Raw genomic sequence first — 5,922 nt, forward strand, 5'->3', positions numbered from 1 at the left:
GGCTAATACCCTGCCAGGGGCAAAAGGAACCTCAGCCTCCTGCCAAGTACTATCTGGAGCTTGTGATGCTGACACTTGGAAAAGTCTTGCTTTAACTTGCAGATGGAGAGCATTTCAAGTGAAGTGTCAGAGATGGTAAACAAGGAGATGCTTGAGGGAATCTAGTCACAAAAATGTTGCATCTCACTTTAATCAGTTGCTGCCTGGTCTAGTCTTACCCACAGGGACACCATGCTTTCAGAGTAGAACTATATTTTACTGCTTTCAGTGGCTGAATTTTCAGAAGTAACCCATTAGTCCTGTCATCATAGGCTCCTCTTTAGGGACTCAACTCCCCAACCCTTTAGTTAGCAGCTGGTGAGTTTTCTGCTCCACCAAGGGGCTTTGCTTAACAGGTTGTATTTCTGTTGAGTACCTTCCCACTTCATAGCCTTAATCCTCAACAAAGAAACAGCTATAGTTTCTCCTATTGCATACAATACCTGTCTCTCCTCCAGTAAATTTTAAGAGTGAAAAATGAAGACTTTGCAAGAATTACAAGGCAGAAAGAAACTAAGTGTAGACTTCAATAATGGAGGATAGGTAATCAATCTGGTCTGTAATAGGGAGTCATTGCTTCTCCGATATTGTTGTGTACTCTGAATTTGGAACTGACTCAAAGCTGTCTGTGACTCATAGCTGACCCTTCAGCAGCAAACTGCACAGGAGATTTCCCATCTTTGTTCTGCACAGAAGCTAGTGGATTAGAACTGTGTGCCTTCAGGTTGGCAGTGAAATTCCTTAACATGAGGCCACCAGAGCTCCCTATTCACTGATGGATCTTAACAAAGCTCAAGAGAGATGCACTGACTCACCAGCATGCCCTGCTAAGATGTGCCCAGCAGCCTCCACTCTGCCAGTATTTTGTCAGGCACACAGATAGATGCTTAGGGGAAATGGTATTAAGTACACAAGCCTCTCCTGATATGTGAGAGTGAGAGGTGGTTGGTCACCAGGTGTGTTAGCTGGAATTAAACCCCAGGCTCCTTGAAGGCAAGAATTTTACCACTGGTGCTTCATTGGACTATAAGTTGATACACGAATTTATATGTACCATAGGAATATTTTTTAAGAGTTATTTAGGTGTTTCTTTATACTGAAGACATCAATACTGGAGAAACTTTGGCCCTTTCTGGTCCTGGAGTCCTATCTATAAAGTGGCATAGTCCTTAAATTTTCCAGGAGCTCCATGGTGATATGATGGAAAATCTTCTCCTATGCAACTTACAGTCTTCAAAAACACACTAGAAAGTCAACTATGAGTCTGTTCTAACTTGAAAGCAGCAACTTTTTAAATCTTGAATTGTTCATTTGTAGACATTAGCCCTCTGAGCTGTACCCTGTTACCTGTGACCACTCTGTGATTAGATGCATATTCTACCACCTGGGAACTCACCACAGAAGATAAAGACAAGTCAGAGATTATTTGGTTAGGTTTGTCCTAACAAAAAAAAGAGGTTTGTCCTAACAAAAAAAAAAAAAAGGCCACTGGTTAGATTTGTTTGGTGTCCCTGGGGTGGTAACTCTCACTGCCAAAACCTCAATGGGTAACTTAAGACTCACTGGTCTGAATTTTCAGGTTGACAGTACACAGGATTAAGCCAATGTAGACAGTCTTCTGTCTTCCAGAATTGGAAGGTGGTTCTCCAGGGAAGGGTGTTCTGGCCTGTGACACTCAAACCATTCACCTGAACAAATATCTCTCGTATACACTGATGTCACTGGAGAAAAGTTTGGCAAAGTTCTGCTAATGAATCATTGACACAGTGTCAGCTCTCCCACTGGTGGGACCAGTCCTGTATCTGACATTATTTTCTTTAAATAATAAAAAGGAAACCTGAGCTAATATTCATGCAAGTGAGCTAAGTCAGCACAGTTGACTGCCAATGATCAGCTAACTCCTAGCACTCTTGAAAGTGGCACCCACTAATATTCCTCTAAGCAACAGATTCAGAGAAGAAACAAAGCACTCAGGGAAGTTAGGAAGGCAGGAAACCCCAGTCCTAGCTAACATGCTCATTGACAAACAGGCCCTGGTGAAGAGTGAGGATGCTCTGCGCAGGACAGTGGATTCACAGATGCACAGAACCCCAGGCAGCAGATGTATGGCCTAGGTGCAGGCATGCCAAAGCTGCACAAACTTAGCAAATGTTCAAGTGGATTGGGGTGTGCAGCCCTTGCTTTTTGCTGTCGGGGGAAATATGTTTGAAATCAAATTTTGCATGGGAATATCACGAAAAGAATGATTTCTGGATAAAAAACACAGACAGTGCCTTTTCTTTCCTGAGCTTGAAAGCAAAGATTGTTTAAATGTTCAAAGATTTTGTGGCAATATTTTTTTCCAATGAATTCTTCAAACTTTTATATCTTTTAGAGCACTGTTGTTGTTGTTAATGTGCTATCAAGTTGCCTACAACCCATATCTCCCTTATATACAATAACCCTAAGCCCTACTCTATCCTGTGTCAATCTCACTGTCTCCAACTTACCTTTCTCAATTACTCCAGTCACTGAATCAATCCACCTAATAGAGAGAGAGTTTTCCTCTCCTGCGCTGTCCCTCCACCCTCCCAAGCATGACACTCCTCTCCAAGGACTGATCCCTCCTTGAAACATATCCAAAGTATGTCAGACGAAGCTTCAGAATCCTTGCCTCCATGGAGCAGTCTGGTTTAACCCTCTGTAAGTTGAACCTGTTCATTCTCTTAGCAGTCCATGGTATATATTCAATACTCTTTTCCAACACCACAGCTCAAAGGCGTCGGTTCTCCTTTTTTCATCTTTAGTCATTGTCCAGCTCTCTGACACATAGCAAGTGACTGCAAAGACCATGGCTTGTATCAGGTGCACCTTAGTATCCAGAGTAACATCATTGCTCTTCAGTACTTTGGAGGGGTCCCTAACAGCAGACTTTCCCATGGCAATACATCTTTTAATTTCCTGGTTGCTGTTGCCAAGAGTGTTGACTGTGGTGCAAAGCAAACAAAAACTGTGAACAATCTCAATCTCTTCACCATCCATCCTGATGCTGCCAGTTGGCCCAGTGGTGGAGAATCTTTGTCTTCTTGATACTGGACTTCAATCTATATTGAAGCTACAGTCCTAGACCTCTGCAGCAAGTGTTTCAGGTCCTCCTCAGTTTCAGCAAGCAAGGTTGTGTCATCTGCACTCCCTTTTAAAGGATTAGTCTATCCCAAAGAATTTACCCAGATAACATATCCCGCAATAGTGGCCTGAGGCCATTCTCTAAGGACCATGAGACTCACCAGAATTCCTGCTATGTGATCTGAGCCTATCAGTGTGAATTTGAAGTGTACATTTAAAGTCCTTTTTAAGAGCCTGGTCATGCATGTTTCTGGACTTACTTTTAAAAGTAGATGCACACACACACATTAAATAAATACATACATAAATAAATTGTTTAAAAAGTGGGTCCACAGACACAGGATCACAATCCCACAACATTGTCTCAGGTAGGCTCTGACTCATACCAGTTCCAAATGCTATTGATTGACAGCCCTGAGGTGAGTGTAGTCTTTCAGCTAGTAGCCAAGAGCAAAACATTTTTGTGCCACTCATGCAGAGAATAAATGTTTTTTAAAAAGTCGGGATGGTTTTAGATGACAAATTTGGGAAGTTGAGCCCTCTCATTTTCAATCTCACTGTGAACAGTGATAAACTCGGTCTTCTCCTTTGCAGACATCGTCCTGTTTGGTTATTTCCTCCATTTTAGATTTACAAATAGTTGTATTCCCAAGGAATTCTTCAAGGAATGTTGGGGCTAGGCTTATATATCCAGGATTACTAGAGAAATTTGCTTTGAGAAACTTTGGGGATTAGTTGCTTTGTTTTTTTAACCTGTGTGCACCATTTGAACAACCATTTGGGCCTTTCTTTCTTAAGTAACCTCAAGTGGGTCTAATCTGAAATATATAAAGAAAGCAAACCAGATTGGAATTTATCCAAGAAATGATGAGGTCAGTATAAGGTTAGACTCTTCTGCAAATTCCCAAGCCTCTATGACATCATCTTCTGACAAGCCACAGGTTAGTTATTACTACACAGTAAACAGATTCTTTCCAATGGATTCTTCAAAGTTTATTCTTTTTTAGAATACTAGTCCATGCCAAAGAATTTATGATATATGATCCCAGCATATCAACTTAGATTAGAAGTTTCCAAAGCAATGAATAGAGAAAGAAGTCATAAAGAATGGATGGCTATTTTCAAAACACATATGGATAAGCCTCTCTGGGCCTCTGCAGTTTGCTAAGTAAACATGTTCTTTTTTTGTTGTTGCCCTAGTTACATGCCTTCGAGTCCCATGTCCAACCTAACTCAGTGCTCCCCAATCCTACACTGTCTCCACAATGATTGGATGCCCAAGTCCTTCAGTATAAACTCTGTGTTGTTTACGTGCCTTGCAGCCTAAGGGCTTATCCACTGTTGCTATGTTCATTTGCAATTGAGCTAGGCACATGAGACACATATGCAGTACTGACAAAGTAAAAGCCATCATTATTTATAGAAAGCAAACAATAATCAATGTCAAGAAATTGTCAAAGGAAAATGTTTATCTTCCCCAAATCTCCAATGCCCACTCTTGTGTCAATAGCTTTGGTGGTGCAGTGGTTAAACACTTCAAAGCTAATTGGAAGGACTAAAATAGAAAAAGAAAAAAAAAAAAAGGTCAATGGTTTCAAAACCATCACTAATTTCACAGGATAAAGATGTGATAGTCTGCTCCCATAAAGATCTATGACTCTACAGAGCAGTTCTCTGCCAGATAGGGCCTGTCAGTACTGAGACAACAACGATGCGTCTGTACTTCTATTCTTTTGCCACTGGGTTGGTGCACCATGATTTAGGTCAGAGGCTAACTACATGTCACCATTGACTCTGGTTTTCTTTGTACCTGAGCTAGCACTTCCAGAGAGAGCTGTGTAAACTCTGCATGGCACATTCAAGTGTCCATCATGTTAAGCCAAATATTTCAGCTCTTTTAGCCCTTCTCGATCTGGGGATTGCCTGGCTCTTCCAGCAAGTCTCCTGCCCAAAAGTGCATTACTCTTTCTCCCTGGGCTTGTTAGCCCACAGCACCTATTTCTCTGACATCCCTTTTTTCCAGGTCTAGCAGATTCTCAGTGTAGGGATCTCATAGCCAAAATATACACTCCGCTCCAGATTCTTCCTAATGATAGTGAGTTCCCTCTATACTTCTGTGAAATTGGCCCACAAGCTTAGCAGAATGGCAAAATCAACAAATACCATAATTAGTCCACAAGGGGGTCTGTTCTTTGGGATGAACTTTCTACCATAGTATGTCTACAAGTTGACTCAGTCAATTATTTTGAAAGAATTATAAGATCATATTTTCTTGTTAGGTGTTGTTAACTATGGAAGTTCATGGGATAGTTAATGTTCTCCACTAACATCACAATTCAAAAGCATCAGCATTTCCTCAGCCTTTACTATTCAATGCCCAACTTTCACGTGCAAATAAAGTAATTGAAAGTACCATAGCTTAGTCTTGAAACTGACATTTTCATCATTAGAACTCTGGAGAGATCCTATGCAATGCATCTTTTGATTTCTTGACTACTGCTACCAGGGTCCTTAAACTAAATTCTTGCTTTTTAGCATTGCTTTTTTGTTTTGTTTTTCTCTTTAGTATTTAGAGACACACTTGACAGCAGATTTTTCCAATGCAACATGTTTTTCTATTTCTTGACTGCTACTACCATAGTTGTTCACTCTGGATCTAAGTAAAATGAAATCACTAACAATTTCAATGAATCATGGAATGGCCACATAAACATTATTTCCTTCCCAAGGAGCCAATAAGGATATCAGACTTAAGCTGGGATTTAGAGTGTGAAAACT

Source organism: Elephantulus edwardii, unplaced genomic scaffold (genome assembly GCF_000299155.1).
Source record: "Elephantulus edwardii isolate Elephantulus edwardi_28Jun2011 unplaced genomic scaffold, EleEdw1.0 scaffold00298, whole genome shotgun sequence".
NCBI lineage: Eukaryota > Metazoa > Chordata > Mammalia > Macroscelidea > Macroscelididae > Elephantulus > Elephantulus edwardii.